General features: G+C 39.9%; 1 long non-coding RNA gene and 1 pseudogene across 1 annotated transcript; one reads left to right on the forward strand and one right to left on the reverse strand.

Annotated features, from left to right (window-relative positions):
• Positions 1-11,246, forward strand: part of LOC129865263 (ubiquitin carboxyl-terminal hydrolase 15-like) — a 31,454-nt pseudogene extending 20,208 nt beyond the window's left edge.
• LOC129865265 (uncharacterized) lies at positions 8,642-17,017 on the reverse strand. Its single transcript, XR_008761341.1, has 3 exons — positions 10,359-17,017; positions 8,916-8,945; positions 8,642-8,730 (listed from the first exon to the last, which is right to left on the reverse strand). It is a non-coding gene; the product is annotated as an uncharacterized LOC129865265 (long non-coding RNA).
• Between the last annotated feature and the right edge of the window lie 4,561 nt (positions 17,018-21,578).

Here is a 21,578-nt window from a genome sequence, read left to right on the forward strand (position 1 = left end):
TACACAGCACTGCCCAGTGTGAATTGAATGTGCACTTGATGTGTGTGTCTGTTCAGTCCAAAGCAGCGTACGTGCTGTTCTACCAGCGCCAGGACACAGTGAATGGAACAAGCTACTTCGATCTGGACCAAGAGGAGGAGAACAGAGAAGGGGAGGAGGAGAGGAAGAGCGTCGCCTCATCCCAGGGGGCCTCCGCTTTAGTCCAGAGCGACGAAGAAGATGTAAACGACAATGTCACCATGAAAACCAACTGAGCTGGAGAAAGAGACAGAGCGAGAGACAACAATATCCATCCAAAGCCATATCGACAGACACAGAGCAGTGGGCCAGGCCTGAGGCTGTGCTCTGACCCCATCCATTCCTACGAAGAGTGGGCTACCAGGGGAAACTATACACTGAGAAGTTTGTCAGTGCTGGAACACCCAAGCAATATTACTAAAGAAATCAGGGCCTATAGATATCTGTGGCCTGACTGACCGGTCTTATTCGTGTCGCAGTGAGTCTTCTCCATGTCCATTCTACATGAATCATCCACTCTGGAGAAAAAAGAAGTCAAGCTCTGTTCTGATTCTGAACAATGACATCATCCTGAAATCTAATGGATCCATTAGAAGCGTTAGGAAGGCCTGCATTATAAAGTTCAGTTCGTCATAGAATCAAACACAGAATGTCACAGTGCAGTGGAGTCGCTGCTTTGGCGCTTCGAACCGATACTCCCTCCTTCCCACCCACCTGCTTTAATTTTGTTTTTGTTAAGTTTTTATTTTTTTGAGAGCGCAAATCATTAGCATACCATTTTACCATTCTTTTTAACCTAGGCCTTGTAAATATATATTTTTTAATGAACACTGAATTATTAAGTTTTAATGATGCGCTGAAGCCTTTTTGGGAATTCTTTCTAATACTTTTATTTTGTTGCACAATCACCTCTACCCCCATTTTTTTAAATAATGAATCATATATTAGTGCCACGTACTGCAATTGCTTTACAAATGACTCTGAGCCAGGGTCTTCTCAGTTAAAATGCTTTGAATGCTGCCTTTTAAACACTGGTCAACAGAACACACATCCACACATAGTGACTCTGCTCTGTGTAGAGTAGGAGTGCTGATCTAGGATAGTTTTTGCCTTTAGGATCATAATGAATAAGGTTATCCTAGATCAGCCCTCCTACTCTGCTTTGTGTAGGTGAGGAGGAAGAGCAAAATACACTTCATAATGTAAAACAGCCAAACCAGTCATGTGGTGAACTTGCATTTTAGACACAACTAATGTACACAATATAAGCCTTATGATTAAGATCTGTTTTTTTCTTCTGCTGGTCCTTACAATAAGTATCCTCCTAGCCACATGAAGTCAAGTTCCAGAAACAACCCCTAGAAACTTTTGTAGATCTGAAATGATCAGATAGGTTAGGTGAATTTTTCACCCCATTTCACATACCTATCACATGACAAGGTGGAGCTACTACCATATTGCTCACACCCAATTCTTTCAGATCTGCATAAGTGATTAGGAGACGTGTTTGCATATTAGGTAGGGGCTTTTCTGGGACAGACCCACCACTCTTAGGCTGTATGTTGCATTACTAGCTTTACATGGCTTGAACCTCTCCTCTGCTACCTGCTCCTTCTAGAGGCTTTTTGAGATTATGAATATTGGTGATACATTAGATTTCTGTTTCTTGGTTGGATCACCTCAGCCTTAACTCTTAATCTCAGATTGTAGTCTTTAGCACATTATTACGTCACGCTGTCTGTGCATGGCCCCGAAACACACACACTTAAACAGGACACAGATACGAGCTGAAACTCATTCATACACTCACAGTAACACTTACACACCCTTAAACCTATCTTTGCTGTTCCCAACAGAAACATACATGAATAGCAACCGCTGCTACCGAAATTCAACCATTAAAAAAAAAGAAGAGAAAAAAAGGCAAATGCAAGAGCTCGAATGTATGCTGAATGTGACTGATTTGAACTGATCCACTTGTAAGGCCATGTTGGGGTTTTTTGCCTCATCTTTTCTTGCTTTGTTTAAATGTGAGGGGGGAAATAGTAGGGGGTTCATTACCTTTGATAGAAATACCTGGGTACTGCTGTATGTGTCCACTCTTCCAAGGGAAAATAATGCTTCATTGTGGTTGGAGCATGTAGGGAGGGAGGGATGGGTGGAGGGTAGTATTACTGATCAGCCTGAGTGGGTGAGATATGGTGATTACATATAGGATATATAATACTGTACATAAGAGTTCACTCTGTGAGTGCACATTTGATAACATTTATTTATTTATATGTAAGCATTTAATAAAAAAGATATATATATATTTAAAGACCTTGGAACGACCGACGATGTAATAGGGATTTGGCTTTATAGTCCACATGTGTCCGAAATAGTGCTCTATATTTTGGACACACCCAGAATTCTTGCCTGTGCTCTTCTCTTCTGGGGGATTGAATATTTTTTGAAGAGCTATTGTTCTGACTTTTTTTGTAAGGTGAATACATTCAGGCATCCTTGCGTGACAGGGTTTCCAGGTTTGGCTGCGTTTGAGTTAACTTGGGTTTACATTTGAAATGCGCATGTGTATTTATACACAAACTTCAATAAAGTTGTGTAAAGTCCAGTACTCATTTTTTTTCTGTAAACTATTCTGAATTACCAACCTTAAGGTTGTGTATAGATGTAGATATAGATGTAACTTGATTGATAATGACTCTGATTGGGTATTCGTGCCCTAAGGAGGTAAACGTATAACAGGAGCATTCCTGGCTCAACAGAGAAATTGGAAATAGAGGCCCTCTTGTGGTTGAAGCTGGACAATGACTGGATATTATGGTCTATTCATACTATACTAAAACATATTTTGTCGGAGATTATTAAGTGTTGAAGCTCAGCACAAACATGGATGACCATTTGTCTAACTTGATTATTTATTAGAGACTTCTTCAGAATGCGTCTGGCGCATTTAGAATTTCACCCAAAATCGCAATGGCCAACATTTTGCGCATGAATTGAAATACTCCCTTTCCCACAACCCAATATGAATGGAGCTGTTGTGCGGTGCTTTACACCCAGTTTGACGTTTCCCGCGAATTTTAACCACAGTTGATCGCATACTCCTTAATTTTCCACACGGATCGCGGGAAGGAGCTGAAACATACTGATATACTATGCGGCTGCGTGAGACTGAATTGCGCGTGTATTTTTCTTAAAAGCTCGACCGCACAGAATTGTTCCGCCTTTATGTTTTCTTTACAGGGGAGATGGTTGGCTGCTTCTTGCACCGAAAATACGGTGTACGCACAAGATAATATTGCATTGCTGGGCTGGATCAACCAATCACAATTATAAGGTTGTTTTGTGTGTATGCCATTTAACTGTTCTTAATTATCGGATTGTGATATAGCTTTGTTGTAAACTATTAAGCTATAACGCTGTTCAATATTCTCCCTGTATTAATTCCTACGGTCTGTGATTTGTCGTATCTTTCATTCGGGACCCCAGGTAAACTGACGCGGTTGAAAACGGCACGTGGATGTTCAGTAGCCTATCAAATTTATCGTTGATAATGAAATATACCTCTGGATAAAAAAGAAAGACAGCTACTGCTGTTAATACACAGTCAAACGCTGTATAGTCTAGGTCTAAAACGAGAACTTGGCCAAGACATGATGGAAAGTCCAGCCATGTCATTTTAGGGGAAGGGCTGTGAAGTCAGGAGACTGAGTTGCTCGGGACTTGGGTGGGGTTTCAATTGTGTTTTACGCATGGGACGTGTTGAATGACACAGGTACTGTATATGAGGCACCATCATGGAACAGTTCATTCTCATGGTCATTCTGAACCATTTGGACAGGAGGCAGACACACGGATGACACAGCTGGTTCGTTCGTTCCTTTCCACTGTGCTCCGGCTGAGGTAGTAGTTTGTGCTGTTGGTCAGGTTGTGACATGGCCCGCTGTGGAGATAACTGTACAAACTACTGCCTTGCTGGCGCTGGTGATATGCACATCAAGAAACCTGGATTATTATTTTTCTGGAGCAAAAACATGTTTGGATTAAACCGATCCAAATTACTTTTTTGGCATTCTGAGTAACTGGACTTGTGCTGTTGTAACTTCATTACCATTCAAGTAGGCCTGTGTGTGTAATTTGTAGGCATATTCATGACAGAAGTGTTAGCCTATAGATAGGTACACTATATATACAAAAGTATATACACCCCTGTAGATGACTGGTGTATAAAATGTAGGACACAGCCATGCAATCTCCATAGACGAACATTGGCAGTAGAATGGCCTTACTGAAGAGCTCAGTGACCTTCATTGTGGCACCGTCATAGGATGCCACCTTTCCAACAAGTCAGTTCATCAAATTTCTGCCCTGCCAGGGCTTCCCCGGTCAACTGTAAGTGCTGATATTGTGTAGATGTCTAGGAGAAAAAGCGGCTCAGCCCTGTAGTGGTAGGTCACAAGCTCACAGAACGGGACCGCAAAGTGCTGAAACGCGTAACAATTCTGTCCTTGGTTGCAACACTTACTACTGAGTTCCAAACTGCCTCTGGAAGCAATGTCAGCACAATAACTCTTCGTTGGGAGCTTCATGAAATGAGTTTCCATGGCCGAGCAGCCACACACAAACCTAAGATCACCAGGCGCAATGCCAAGCGTCGGCTGGAGTGGTGTAAAGCTCGCCGCCTTTGGACTCTGGACCATCTGGCAGTCCAACAGATGAATCTGAATTTGGGCGATTCCAGGAGAATGCTACCTGCCCCAATGCATAGTGCCAACTTTAAAGTTTGGTGGAGGAGGAATAATGGTCTGTGGCTGTTTTTCATGGTTCAGGCTAGCCCCCTTAATTCCAGTGAGGGAAAATCTTAACGCTTCAGCATTCAATGATTCCGTAAGGAAATCGTTTGTCGAGATCGGTGTGGAAGATCCCCATTGAACACCTTAGGGATAAATTGGAACGCCGACTGCGAGCCAGGCCTAATCGCCACAATTTCAGTGCCTGACCTCACTAATGCTCTTGTGGCTGAATGGAAGCAAGCCCCTGCAGCAATGCTCCAACATCTAGTGGATAGACTTCACAGAAGAGTGGAGGCTGTTATAGCAGCAAAGGCTGGATCAACTCCATATTAATGCCCATGATTTTGGAATGAGATGTTCGACGAGCTGGTGTCCACATACTTTTGGACATTTAGTGTAGGTGGTTGTCATCATCACCAACTTGAACACTTGTTTTTTTGTTCCATTCTAAATAAAGTAAAAAATATTCAATATTAAAACTTGCCGTTAATTTAACATTTATAGTACTATTTTGCATCATGTATAAAGACTAAAAGAGCCATTTTTATCTAAGCCTACTGGAGTTGTAGCCTAGACCTTTGATCTGATTGCCAGAGTTGTTTTAATACAAGGTTTTCATGTTAGTCATAATTCTCTCATGCAGTGTGTCTTCAGGTCTTTGTCACGCAAATAGTAGGGGAATAATCACATCACAGATGAAGAGGGGAGTCACGCTGTGTGCTGTCAGGAAATGCCATTAGAGAGGAGATAGTGTTACCTTCCATTTAGGCAGCCTCTGTAGTATTTCTCATTCACCCAGGTGCTCTAGTTATTCACGGAGAGTGAGAATTAATGAAATAGCAATACTACTACTAGGCCTACTACACATCAAATCACTTTATTTTACAGAGAGTCAATCCTGCCAGTGCATCGCCTGGTCTCATAGAGTAGACATAACATAGCAAATGTAAATCTGGGACACTCAAAATAGTATGATTTGTAACCATGCCAATGGCAAAGACGAAAGTAGGGTAGTTGGTCAGGGCGGATGGATGGGTGTAAAACATGAACGTATAGCAATCCAAAGGTTTTGTGTTCGAATCTCATCACGGACAACGTTAGCATTTGAGCTAATTAGCAAAGACTTTTGGGCTACTTTACAACTACTACCCTTCCCCTTACCTAACTCTTAACTCCTAGCCTAGCTAACGTTATCCTCCCTGCTAACAGTATTCGTAACATATTGTATGAATCCCTTGATGGCCCTGAAAGAACTTCACTGGATATGTAACCTTGAAACCATATATCCTGAGGCTGCATTTATTGTAGCTGTGGATTTCAACAAGCTAATTTGAGAACAAGGCTGCCCAAATTCTACCAGCACATTGATTGTTGTACCCGCTCGAGCAAAACACTTAACCACTGCTACTCATACAAGGTCCTCCCCCGCCCTCCCTTTGGCAAATCTGACCATGACTCCATCTTGTTGCTCCCCTACTATAGGCAGAAACTAAAACAGGAAGCACCCGTGCTTTGGTCAGACCGGCGTTGGATAGACCTATCGGATTCCACACTTCAAGATTGATTCGATCATGTGGACTGGGATATGTTCTGGGTAGCCTCCGACAATAACATTGACGTATAGCTGACTCGAAGAGTTTTTATAAGGTTGTGCATTGGAGATGTTGTACCCACTGTGACTGACTATTAAAATCTTCCCTAACCAGAAACTGTGGTTTGATGGCAGCATTCGCGTAAAACTGAAAGCACGAACCACCACATTTAATCATGGCAAGGCGACTGGAAACATGAAAGAATACAAACAGTGTAGTTATTTCCTCCGCAAGGCAATCCAACAACCAAAGCGTCGGTATAGAGACTCAGTCGCAATTCAACGGCTCAAACACGAGACGTATGTGGCAGGACAATCACGGATTACAAAAAGAAAACCAGCCCTGTCGCGAACATTGACATCTTGCTCCCAGACAAATTAAACAGCTTAAACCACACCCCTCTGCGAACGTTTCTTTTGCGATATTGGTTACAAGGCGGTACCTAATTTAAATTGGTCAATTAAAATGAGAGGATTTTGTGATGTCACAAAAATCTCTTAATAATCCCACCTCCTGAATCCAAATGGGGGAATGGACCAGTAACTATATAATCGAACTTTATCAATGTAGAAGCAACAGTCATTTCATACTTTGGTCATTCTACTTTGATCTGGTTTCATCCAAGTATCAAAATGTGATTTTGACTGCAAGACCTTTAAGGCCTGTTCAATGAGTTCCAGCGTAAACTTGCCATGACTGACAACTGCATATCAGTTTCATTGCTTTTGTTTAGGTGATGTTAGAGGTATAACTGCGAAACCACATCGTCCATAAAACCTACCCGCGTTAGAAGTTTGAGAAAGTGTAGGCTACATAGAAAGTGAAACTCATTAAACAAATTAATAAGGATTGATATCAGCCTAAATGAGGTGTAGATTACAGCACACATTTGAATTTGTAACAAGGCTGCATGGGATTTATACTAATGCGACTCGTGCATCCAATGGCAATGTCTGCGATAGGTATAACGCCGGGAATCACTTGCTGATTTGACAGCTCTAATGCAGTTACACCTCTAAAATCATCTAAATAAAAACCATGAAACTGCTATACAGTTGTCCGTTATCGTGGGTTAAGGCAGATTTGATTGAAAAGAGTCCTAAATTTTCAACATGGTCTACTGACGGGTAGACAGCAGGCAAGAGCCAGAACTGAGTATCTTATGTTCGGAAACCATCTTTGAGCACTGCATCTGTGAACTTGAGCCACTATCAACAATACATCAAGGGCGACAATGTCACCAAATATGTAATGTAACATGTAGGAAATGATATAGTATGTTTACATCAATTAATGTTTTATCATGGTATATATATTTTTTTAAATGTGCAGTTTGACATGTGGATTATTGCCACTGAATTGAAGGATCAAGTGTGACGTACACAGTATAAATACATCCTCTTATAATATTGAAAGTGAAATACACAGAATTGCACAAACTGAAGTGGCAATTGTGTAGGCCAACATACTTAATAATCCATGGAGTATATGAAACCTAAAAACATCCTTCAGTGAAGAGATCTCTTTTCTTTGGGTTCTGTGAACTACTATCCCTAGCTCCAGCTCTTTCCCAAAGCAAGCAGCATTACATACAAATAAACATCTTGACCATCATCAGCCTAAAATAATGATCTAACAGGGTGACAGGGTGATTAACAGAAAGAAATACAGCTACATCAGGTTTGTAACAGAACGTGGGTCTTGGTCTCTGAGTACATTGTGTGAGAGTTCTGATTTGTTTTTACACAAATGAGAAAAACAAGATCAAGTCATACAGAAACAGTACCATAGTGAACTATTGCACCTTGCTCCGTCAGATACAGAATCTATTTTCATTACATAGGCTACATCAACAAGTCAAAAAAATGTGATCTTCACTAAGTTCAGCCTCCCTTTCCAGTTGAGATGTTTGAGAAAACTACATAAAGAATACTTTTAGTAGAAACCATTTTCTGCCAGACAAACACCTGTCTGTACTGAACCTTGGTAGGTCTGGAAGAAATACTGTACTTCAGGAAGTGACTCCTCTGAAGCCACACTAGGGCATGGTCAGGACAGTCCAGCGTCACATGACTGGGATGTCAGGTCACAGAGAGTGAGAGAGAAAAAAAAAACACTAACTGCCTGCTGGTTGAGGAGGGAGCCTGCTCCATTCAAGGCCTTGTAGGTGGTACTAGGGCTGGCGGTTTCCGTACACCAGAGTGATGATGTAACAGGAGATGTCGTCTCTAGATTCTAGACGTTCGTTAGTGATCCGCCAGCCGCGGTCCTTCAGTACTCCCTTCGCTCTCATCACTAGATCCTGAGCAGCCATTGTGTACCTGGTCACATACATGAAGTGGAGGGGTGTTATTAAAAATGGTCCACCGTCAATCGTTGTATTTGCCTTGTTTGTAAGATGTTGGATGTTCACTCATTTTACAGTTTTATGTCAAGCAAAAATTGGACCGAAAAAAAATTTGCTAAGAAAAGTTGGAGGGCCAAATAACCACCACGTGCCACCCACCAGTTGTGGAACCCTATTGTACACCTTCACCTGTAACAAAGAGGGTCTTATTCAGGAGGGTACACCATAGAAAAACCTCTTGCAGAGACAAATGTCATGACAGTGGTTCATTAATCACTACCAGTAATCTTTATCATATGCCTCGCAGAAACCTTTATTATACACCTCATCCCAGTAACCTTTATCATACACCTCCTCCCAGGAACCTTTATCATTCACCTCCTCCCAGTAATCTTTATAATACACCTCCAAGTAATCTTTATCATACAGCTCCTCCCAGCTCCTGGAAGTCGAAGTCAGGTTAGGATTTACAAACCATAGATGTAATCCATACGCTGGATCACATATGAGTATCATAATCCAGCATTGGGAGATTTCTTTGGATGTGCACTCAATAGTCTGCCTCATAGAATTTCATATATAATTGAATAGGATATCTGAGTCTGATAGCATTATCAGACAACCTTGGTTTGACCATGACAGAGGAACTATGGCACTGTACACCCTGATCTCATAGTGTATGTGCTTTAGCCAACTCTTTTATCGTCATACCATACAACAGCGTGGGAGCAGGCTACTGTAGACCCTGAAGCCATTCTCTCTGCCTTAAAGACGATAACACTGTATAATAATGGCACCATAATTAACATGACATCTAAGTGCCTTGTACATATTCCATCATACAGTACTGTACACTACATAACCAATATACGTTCATACATTCACAGCAGAGAAAGTAGGAAAGACGTGGGGGTGGGGAAGAGAGGGAGAAAGCGAGTGAGAGAAAGTGTCCTCAATGAAAAAAAGGAAGTTCAACTTGTTGAGGCAGCCAGATGAACACTGGCTGAACTGCCTGTGTAATGATTAAAGATCAAAAGAGCTGAACATTGTCAAATTGAATGAGACAGCTCAACGAATGGACTATGAGTGAGATGAAAGAGCTGGGACTACCAGAGTCAGGGGGGCAAAAGTACTCCAGGAACCAAGCATGGCCAAAAACGTTATGCTTTGCTCTTTCCTTCCTTCATTTCAATATTTACCAGTCTGATAACTTCTGTCTTTACTCACTGTTACAAACCCAGTTAGCCAATCCACTGAAAAAACTACACTTTCACTCGGTCTAGGGTAACGTACGCCTAGTTACTTGGATCATAAACTGAGCTAAATGTGTGCACAAGACGTTATCTGGATATTATTTATTTTTTTATTTTACAGTTATTTTACCAGGTAAGTTGACTGAGAACGCGTTCTCATTTGCAGCAACGACCTGGGGAATAGTTACAGGGGAGATGAGGGGGATGGATGAGCCAATTGTAAACTGGGGATTATTAGGTGACCATGATGGTTTGAGGGCCAGATTGGGAATTTAGTGTCCCATTAGATAGTGTATCTGGGTAGAATGGTGCCAGGATGCTACACGCAGTGTTCCAGAATTGTATTTACCTCTGGACAGCAGGACAGGAAAGGCTTGATGTTGGTGTCGTGGACTTTAAGATTGTGGTCACCAAGGCCTCTGGTTGCTCATATGGTGGCCATCACCCTGGCCTGACGAAGAGTCGTAAAGACATCAGTTAGTATACTATTAAACTAAGATATAAAATCAGTTTTTCCTATGTAATAACTCTTTTATAAGTCTGTTATAAATTCTGTTCATATCCACATTCAAACAGACACGCACACAAACTCCCTCTCATGCATGAGACACACACAAAAATAACCGTTTTCCCTTCGCCATAGACAGGGGGAACCTCAGGTCCATCTTCTATGGTTTTATAAGCCCTGTGTGGAAAGAGGAGACAATGTTTTTTTATTTCATGGTTTATAGCGCTGAGCATTACACACACTGTATTTGATGAGCCTCAGTAGACTTGTGCTGAAGGGAGGAGAGGGAGAGAGAGGTTGAGAGAGATTAATAAAGAGAGAGGAGACAGAGAGAAAGAAGGCACAGTAAAAATCACCTGAGAACGAGGGAAGCAGATGGAGACCTCAGATCTTTCAATCATGCTACAGTTCCTGTTTTTCCTTCTCTGCTTCATAACAGGCCAGGGAGCCATTCTGGTTCTTCAGAGCCACAGTCAGCAAGTTCATGACCCTTCCTCTAGTTTCACATACACACACTGTAAAGGGGTTGCCGTGAATTTGACAGTCATTTCCAGGAGGCTCATTAGTAAGTAAGTTACTGTATTTCATATTGCAGTACACCTATTGTAATCTAAATACACTCAAAGCAAGCACTGTGTAATGACTCGCATTACAATACTGCAGAATTGACTATTATACTGTAAAAGGTAAATGATGCCATAATCCTAATAAATAAATGGATGAAATAAATTGAGGGTATGGTGTTTGTATGATATTGTTGATAATACCCCAAATTGCTGGTAAAACATTTTAATGCCCCCCCAGGAGGTCAGAGCCCCTGGGCACATGCCCTGTGTGCCCGGTCGGTATACGGCCATAATTACTACAAGTTTAGATAGCTGGCTAGACTAATTTACCAATCTAAAAGTTGTTAGTTGACATGGCAAATTGAGTGAATGTCAGTGACTGACAAAAGATAAAAACTGCTGATGCACAACCAAATTTAAGAAATTGCACCATGTATATTCTACAATTCTAACTCTCAATGGGGGCGGCTCGTTAGTAAGTCCAGGATCTAGTTGCAGAGGGAGGTGTTTAGTCCCAGGGTCCTTAGCTTATGGATGAGTTTTAAGGATACTATGGTGTTGAATGCTGAGCTGTAGTCAATTAATTAGCATTCTCACGTAGGTGTTCCTTTTGTCCAGGTAGGAAAGGGTAGTGGGGAGTGCAAAAGAGATTACATCATCTGTGGATCTGTTGGTGCGGTATGCAAATCGGAGTGGATCTAGAGTTTCTGGGATAATGGTGTTGATGTGAGCCATGACCAGCCTTTCAAAGCAGTTCATGGGTACAGACGTGAGTGCTACGGGTCGGTACTCATTTAGGCAGGTTACCTTGGTAACTTTCATGTGTAGCAATATCAGACTTGTATGTCATCTGTAAATACGAATAAAATTGTTAAATTATGAGCCTAGTTGGGTTAGCCACAGAAAAAGGGGCAACCTTCCCGCTAGCCATGATTCACTGAGAAAATGAGTGGGCTGCAAATGCAGAGAGATGAGTTTGGATTGGTCGGTGTTGCATTTTGTGTCTATAAAATGAGCTGCTCGTACTGTAGTTTCTTTTTTAAAGATATGTTAGTCAGGGAGAACTGCAAATATGTTGCTACTGCTCTCAATAACATTGCTGCCCTGAATTTATCAGACGCTATCGACAAAGGTCAGTGGGAAAAAGTTGTGATGGACAACTTTCTGGACGACAATTGTGCCATGCTATGCTGACTCTCATTTCATAACACGTTTTGAAATCAGTGGAACACAACGGGCCTAACAAGCTGTGCAAACTAAACGGAAACAACACAGGATGTCTTATAAAAGGGATTGCAGTCTGCCATGAAGCTTTCATCTATGTATACAGGTAAGAATCTAGCTACAGATTCAGATATTATACGTTTCTAATTTTGTCCGAAAGGTGTTTTCATTGCAAGCTAAAGCTTGCTGTTAGCTAGCCACCTGGAGTTTGATGTCTGGCTTGCTAACTAACAATGAACCCAACGTGAATCTTTCATCCATGTATACAGGTAAGAATCTAGCTACAGATTCAGATATTATACGGACTGAATACAGCTATGTAGACCACCTCAAGATAAAAATGCAATATTTAATATCGGAAAGTTAGACTAAATATTAGCACTACACAATCTGGTGGGTAATAACCTTCAATCTGGATAACAACACAAAACAAATCATAAGACTAGAGAAATTTATCAGCAAATATTACGAAAACAAGCAACGCCCAAACATGACGGAGCGTAAGACAGGGGAACCTATTTCAAAACTAAAACGTGACTTCTACAGACAATTGAATATTTTCACCACTGGGAATGGCAAAGGTCAAAACCAATAAAGGACAAACTGGGCATACTTGAACTAGTCAGTAAGGATATTAAAGAGTTGAAGGCAAACCTTGAGATGAGTGATGAAAAAGCTGCGACATTGGAGAAGGAAACAAACAAGCTAAAAGGGACAGTCAATAAGATTGAAACGAAGTTAATGAACTTAAAAAGGAGAACACCGTTCTGAGAGAAGCCTTACTTGACATAGACTAGATCCATGAGAGAGAATCTGGTACTTACAGGTATCCAAGGGAAAGAAGGGGAAGTTCCTGAATCTGTAGTTAGAGAGTTCCTCCTTACAGCGCTTCAGATTCCACGTAAAGCTATCGACAACATCCAACTCAAACGTTTACACTACTTCGGACAGAGAGGGCAGAGGTATAAACGCCCAATCGTTGCCAAATTTGCTTCCTTTAAAGATAAAATAATGGTTAAAAGCCTGGGTAAAAGACTTGCTGCGACCAAAATTGGCATGAATGACCAGTTCCTGAAGGAAATTGCAGAACGGCTTAAAGTTCTGTATCCAATTTTCAAGGAAAATAGATTAAAAGGGAATTGAGTAACTCTCGTCATCGATAAACTATATATTGATAACCAGCTGTTCATGGACACAAAGACTACTCCATGGCTATTTTAAAAATTACAAAGTTCTTATAGACGAGGAAAATAATGAAACACAATTCTAGCCTGGTTATGGATTGTAATAATACAATAAAAAATATATTTTCTATATATCTTCAAATAACTAATTGGAACACAAAAGCACTAATTCAACATGGTGAAGATAAAAACTCAAACAGAAGGCACAGTATGTGTGGATGGTGTGGTGTGTTTTTTTATGTATGGGAAAGTGAATTATGTTGAGTGAGAAAGGAAATGGTTGCATATCTCAGAACCAATGTATTGCTGTGAGTGGGGGTGTGAGAGAGCTTTCAATGTTGTTCAGATGATGGATATACTTTTTATAATTAATTATATGTCTGATTTATTGTCCTATCATGGTGGAACAGTGTTTTAAAATAAATTATACATTTCATTTATTTATTGTCCTATCATAAGGAATTAAACATTTTAAATAAATTATATATCTTATTTATTTATGATCCTATATTGATGGAACGGTCCACAACCCTATACGCTAGACACCCACCTGAATGACCCAGATACTAAGGAGAAGTCTCTAACTGTTTTTTGGGCCTGCTGTAAGTTGTCTGTATGCAGCCAAAATGCGGTCAGAGACCTAGAGCAGCACTGCCCCCTCAAGATTCGGAGCCTGCTTGGCAGGGTTGGTCCTGCAAAGCCAAAGCCCCCTAAAGGGAGAGCATACTATACAAAGAAATTCTCAAAGTTGCTAATGAGAACCTTGATGACCTTGTATCTAGCCGGTGGGGATTCCGGTGGGGTGCCCCCACCCAGGCAGTGGCAGTGCTGGCAACACTAGCTGCAGTAACCCATGGGGAGGGGGTCACACTGACATTCAGAGAGGGGGTATATTATTGTGGCCCTGGTGGCACAAAATCAAAAGTCTGACTGCATGGAGATGCTTGGGAATATGGTCAATATGGGGGACCGTGTTGTGGGTGTTTCAGGGAAAAAGTGTACATTTGACCTCCATCTAGGATGTGGCAATGGTTAATAAAATCTCTCAATTTCTTCCCATTTTTTTGCACAGTCTTGCAGGCCTTCTCATACAGCTGCAACTGTATATGCATTCATAAATCAAGACCTTTCTTGAGTTGGGCTCTGGGATGGTGCAACTGTTGAGAATGTGAGCCTATGATTGTGTGGGGGAAAGGGTTGAGTTAACAGTAATTTTGATCCAAATGTGCAAATTGTCCAAACAGATAATAAAGGTAGATGGATTATTTTAAATATGTTATTGGACAATAAACAGATATGGCTTATTAACCTATACGGTCCAAATAATGATGATGATCCAAGCTTCTTTGAAAATATATAAGAATTTATCAACTCTACAAGCAACATTAGACTTTATTATTATGGTGGGAGATTTTAATACGGTCTTAAATACCTCTATGGACCGGAAAGTAAATCACACTACAAACCATCACCCTCAGGCACTTAAGGAAATCATGAATGTCATGGATATTTTGGAATTAGTGGATATATGGAGACTTAAATACCCTGACCTAGTGAGATATACATGGCGGAGGCTTAATCAAGCTAGTCGTCTTGACTACTTTCTTATACCATTCTCTCTGGCACCAAAAGTTTAAAAAGTGTTGATAGGGGACAGAATGCAGTCGGATCATCACATAATTGGCATATATATTACTCTTACGGAATTTCCACGTGGGCGAGGATATTGGAAATTTAATCAAAGCCTACTAGATGATAAATTGTTTAGAACTAGGACAGAAGAATTTATAACTGACTTTTTCAGACATAACATAGGTACATCAGATCTCCCTATTGTATGGGACACTTTTAAATGCGCCTTTAGAGGCCATGCAATTCACTACTCATCTATAAAACAAAAGCAATTTAGAACAAAAGAGTCCATATTAACAAAGGAAATTGAAGGACTAACAGTACAGTTAGATAGCAATAAAAACTGTACCATAGAGGCACAGAATAAGTTGGAGGAAAAACAAAAAGTAAAGGAGGAACTTATTCAAGAGTTATAAATTATAAAAAATAAAGCTAACTGGATGGAATATGGGGAAAAATGCACAATTCTTTTTCAATCTTCAATATAGAAATGCAACCAACATATTTTTATTGAAACTTGTTACGAATGATGGAGTCATGCATGATTCACCAAATTATATTTTGAAAGAGGAAGTAAAGTATTTTAAGAATATGTTTTCGTTTCAGTCTCCTCCATCTCCACTAACGGAAGCTAATTGTATGGATTTTTTCCCTAATAATAATGTACAATTTACATCTGTACAGAAAGACTCATGTGAAGGCCAAATTACAGAGGAGGAACTTCTTTATGCAATTAAAGCCTTTAAGGCTGGGAAAACTCCAGGGCTGGATGGCATACCAGTGGAAGTATCTAAAACCTTTTTTGATATACTCAGAGGACCATTATTAGCTTGTTTTAACCACTCCTATATAAATGGTAGATTATCAGACACGCAACAAGGCCTGATGTCATTATTACTGAAACAGGATCCAAGTGGTATATATAAAGATCCAGTCCATAAAAAAAATTGAGACCTCTTACACCTCTTATGCAAAATGCTTGGCGCATAGAATTTAGAAAGTATTGTCAGATATTATTCATCCTAATCAGACAGGTTTTTTACATGGACGATACATTGGAGATAATATAAGACAAGTACTGGAAACAATAGATCGGGGACACCAGACCTGGTTTTTAAGGGATTAGAAATCCGTGGCTTAAAAACTAAGGTGTCAATGTACGCTGATAATTCATGTTTTCTTTTAAAACCAGAATTAGATTCTCTCCATGGCCTCATAGAGGATCTAGATACTTTCGCTATCTTCTCTGGATTACAACCGAATTATGATAAGTGTACTATATTACATATTCGATCACAAAAAAATGCAAATTTTACATTACCGTGTAGTTTACCAATTAAATGGTCTGACAGAGATGTAGACAAATGATCTGACAGTATACAAATCCCAAAAGAAAGAAATTATCTTCAATAAATTTTTATAGAAAGTTAGCAAAAATAGATAGGTATTTTCCTTTCCATGGAAGCAAGATCTTGTCTGTTTGTGGAAAAATAACCTGATTAACTCTTTAGTCATATCACAGTTTACCTATTTGCATATGGTTTTGCCTACACCTACACCTGAATGGCCTTTTTCCCTTTATTCAGATTACACCAGCTCACTTTTGGTTGTTTGAAAAGGAAATAATCTCCAAAATATTGTTATTTTTTAAACAAGCCTTAGAAAGTTGGTTGCAATTTCAATTTAATCTACCTAAAAAGACAGAACAAATAATACAACAAATATTGTGGTTAAACTCAAATATACTAATTGATTTAAAAAATGTATAATTTTTGTGAATGATATCATAAATAGGACTGGTGGAGTTATGTCACACATGCAGCTAACAATAATAATAAAATAAATAACAATAAAATAATATGGCAAATAGAAATCCAAAATGGATGGCATTAATTAAGAGATCTATGGGAGGGGTTGACTGGAGTTGAAGGGTGGGACTAATAACAAGATAACCAATGTAAAACATACGGGGTGTGTAAAATATATATATATAGGTTCAGAAATTCTGTGAAATAGCACAGTTACAAATAGAAATCAAACTGGATGGACATCAGAAATAGAGGAAGAACTAAAAACAAACTAAATGTAACTATTGTAAAATAGATTGTCTGTAAAATGTGTATAAGATGTATAAACTGAAGGTAGAAGCCTAAGTGTTATTGTTTATTAGTTTACTACAATTGGGGGAGGGGTGGTAGGGTTTTCAGGTAATAATAAAGGTATATTCTAAAAATAAGTATGTATATCTATATAGGTATCTGTATGTATATATGTGTATATGTAAGCATATGTGTATGTATATATATATATATTTACCAAAAAAAGATATGGGGGATTGGAAATGATACAGACAATTACATTGATGGAAGCAACAATCTTTCTGCAATATTAAGCTGATCCACCCCTTAAAAAAGATATATTAAAAAAACACTGCAGCCCACTGGGCAATTTGGAATCCCCAATTTCCAAACAAGGATTCAAACCACTTTGAACGTCCAATCTGGTTTTGGAGAATTATTCAGCAACAGTGGTAATGTATTCGGCAAAGTCTGTCACATTAGAAGAGTGATCTGGGACAAAAGTACAACATTCCTCACCAATGATCCCTTGACCTGCCAAAATATAGTCAAGAGCCTCTCTGTTTTGCAGAGCTAACTTTTGCAATTCTTTCATTTCACCATTAAAATGTCCCAGGGTATTTCGAGTTGCCAATTTTATCTATATGTCTAGAGATGTCTCGAATTTGATCTAACGCTCCATACCCAGGAAAAAGCACCCCAAAGAACCTGGAGGCAGGTGCCTGAGTGTCAGTGATGCCAGCCGGAGATCTCTTATTTCTCATTCCAGGTCTGTAGTCTTTAAACAAAGCCTTCAGATCCCTCTCATTATTCTGAATGGTTCTCATAGCTGTCACCACAAACCCTACAGTACACGTCCCAGCCCAGTACGATGGAATGCTATAGTAAGCCATTTTTCCACACAACCAATAGGTTCCATTCAGAGCTCCTCTGAAAGGGATAACAACATTATAGACTGAAATAGAATAAGTAACATTACCAGGTTCCCCAGTGTCGGTATTGTTAACTTACAGGTATCGGATCCATTGTAATACATTGTACAGTTACATTCTAGTTCACCCAAATGATTTCCTCCTTCTCCTCTAATACACCAAAGGGCTGTCATCACTCCTGCTACTGTAAGAATATTTTGAAGATAAATACACAACGCAGAGTTTGAGAGGTCGAGAGAACTAAACTAAATATAGTAATAATGGTCAATAGGGAATTGTCAACGTAAATAGGAGTTGGGTTTCAGTTCAACAGCTGTTTAGAATCTGTGGAAAGTCACTCCTGAACTCAGTGACGTGTGTTGCGTGTGCTACGTTCTGTACATTGAGTCGGGAGCAGGATACTGGTTATTTGGCCATTGGCTCAGTCGTACTGCAAGGACTTCCGATTGGTCAATCCCAGGCTAGGGTGGGGCGTTATAAATGGCATCCTGTTCCTTTGTTCGGGGGAAAAGTTGAGGACGGGGAGATTGAACATCTGACTCCCAGCATGACATCTTGATTTGTCCTCTCTGAATTAACCTGTTTTTCTGTGTTATTGAAGAATAATATAAATTGCTAACACTTGGTGCCGTGACCCAGATGAATTGGTCTGTGTGTTGATCCAGAGAAAGAGAGAATGCTGTGAGCAACCCACTTTGGGGAGTCAACTCTTAATCTCCTGACTGATGACAGAATTGCTGGGTGAGTCTAGACCAATATAATTTTAAAAGAACCAAATCAGGTTAAAATAATGTATGCAATGAGTGATATGTATCTGTGATGTATAAGTGTTCAAGTCCTTTATTATATTGCAGAGTTTTGAGGTTTGAGGCCTCTGTTTTTGTGAAACCTTCTTGTTGTACAGAAGTAGGTTGTTAGTTGAGAAGCATTTTTTTGGTGTGAAACCTTCTTATTGCGTAGAAGTGAATTGCTAGTTGAGTAGCAATTTTTACACGTGTGGTTAATGTAAGCCTTGTACGCATTCAACAAGCTTTGAGTGAACATAAGTTATGGGTTGCCATGCCCCACAGAAAGAATTTGTGTTCTAGAAAAGGTTTGAGTCCTCAAAAGGGGTTATATATATATATATATATATATATATATTTTGGGGTTAAATAAATATATAAACATAGAGATATATATTATACAACTTTTGACGTTAATGTAATGCCACTGTTAAGTGAGAAAACCAGTCTGGAAAAAGGTGGAACAGCTCTTCCGGATGTGAACATGAAACAGATTTTAAATTCACTGTCTAGAACCATTTCAAAGTAGAGCAGGAGACACGGGGGGAAAAGTCAGATGTGACCCCACTTGTGGCCTCTCTGTTCTCCTAATCTATCCTTACACTAAGTTGTGCAAGGCAGATCAGGTTTCAAGCATCTGGTCAGCACTGTTTGTCTTTGAGTCAACAGATTCTGACAGCAGTGACGAATGATGTCTTAGGCCAAACGGAATACACGGTCTGTAAAAGAAAGTAAAGGCCGACTTCTAGAGATAGGGATCACACATAAATCAGCATCTCCAAAACAGTTGGATGAATGGTCAAAAACTTTTAAGCATCTATGAGACGTGGTTATCAGAGTTGTGCAGGTTCCGAGTGAAACATTATTCGTTCAGTAAAAGAGAAACCTGGTGTATGTCGTTATTGCGGGATTTCTGGTCACTGGTAATGAAAATGTCAGAAAATAAATCCCGATTTTATGAGAAGTGGCCAGGAGAAGAAGGGTCCGTCTAAGGCAGTGCTTCTCAATTATTTTCTGTTACGCCCCCCCCCCCCCCTAGGAAGAAGTAAATATTTCGCGCCCCCCAACTCTCCGCCGCGACTGTAAATAGTATAATTTGTCTGTAAAATTGTCATAAGTACACCTCTGCATAACATTGTATCCTTATTAACATTAAAGAAAACTAAAAAGAAAGAAATATAGATAAACTTACAAAGAATAACTTTAATAACATTGTTTTTTAGTAGAAAACAGAAAAGACTTGTCGATTTGTCTGAAATTAAATAAAAAAAATCAAACATTATTTAAACTGTAAACATTTTTTTACCATTTGATACTGAAAAATGTAATTAAATATAATCAATAAATAATAATAATAAATTCAAATTGATCAGCAACATTAACTCCGGAGCACTGAGGTAGTATCAGCTCCTCTGCTATGGAGTGAGGTTTTTTGCACTGAGCAATTTGGTACGCCACCTGATATGATGCTAACAGTGCTCGCTGGTTTACTGAAGTAGCATTCACAAAGCGGAACGATTGTTGGCAATATTCGGCACGTTTTCGGTGAAAAAACTCAAGCGGCTTATCAGCGTGATTGGGGTGTAATGTCTTTAAGTGACGTCTTAATTTATTTGGCTTCATGCTGTCCGTTGCCAACACTTTTAGACACAGTAAACATACCGGTCTTTCCTCGTCTCCCACCGTAGTCACAGTGAAGCCAAGCGCTACATATATTTCCTCGTCTTAGCTTTCGGGAGACTTACGTTTGTCTCATTATCTCCTTCTCTCTCCGCCTTTCTTTTCATCCCTGTTAAATATTTTTCCATGGTGTCTCTTAAGGGTTTGTTATCTGCACTTCATATCTCCTGCTCTGTGCTGTGTGCTCTTGTTCGATGCAACAACAAAAAACTACTCCCTGCAGCAAAAAAAGCATGTTCCCCGGGGTCACACGCGCCCCCCCTGGCATCGCTCTGAGCCCCCCCAGGGGGGCGCGCCCCACTATTTGAGAAGGACTGGTCTAAGGGAAGATGGAATCAAGACAACAGCCCCAACGACACAATACTTGTGCAGAAATTTAAGAGGTTCAGCAGCAGAGTTTGCTAGATGCTGTGGAGGTAAACTAATAGACTCCCATCTCAGCTGGTGTACATATGAAATTGGATGGAAAATATGTGAACATGATGGTTAACAACATTGCAGTATATATTTTTTAATAGATATGGGTGCTGAAGTCACTGTATTTCCCATATCTTATGCAAAACATACATGTCCTCAGTACACGGGCAAGAAGATGAGAGCAACAGGAGTGGGGGGAAACGTAGACAGATAAACCATGAAACAAAATAAACCATTATCAATTTCTATTGGTCCAATGAAGATTGATGCACGAATCTACAGTTCAGAACCATACTATTTGGACTACGAAGAAAAATGAGTGTGGAACTTTGGATATCGAATCAGTGTGCTTGACAGGTGTTGCCCCACCTTGCATGAAACAATATCCCATTAGCAAGGAAGCAATGGACACTACTAAAGTAGTGAGTAAAGATCTATGGGACATGGGTATAGTTGAAAAGACACCATGTATTCCAGCTACTCTGATGTATCCTACAGATACCACATTACTTTAACACGACTGTTGTGAGTTGTTTTGGATCAGCTCTCTGTGTCACTTTATG

This window comes from Salvelinus fontinalis, chromosome 11 (assembly GCF_029448725.1).
Source record: "Salvelinus fontinalis isolate EN_2023a chromosome 11, ASM2944872v1, whole genome shotgun sequence".
In the NCBI taxonomy this organism is placed as follows: Eukaryota; Metazoa; Chordata; class Actinopteri; order Salmoniformes; family Salmonidae; genus Salvelinus; species Salvelinus fontinalis.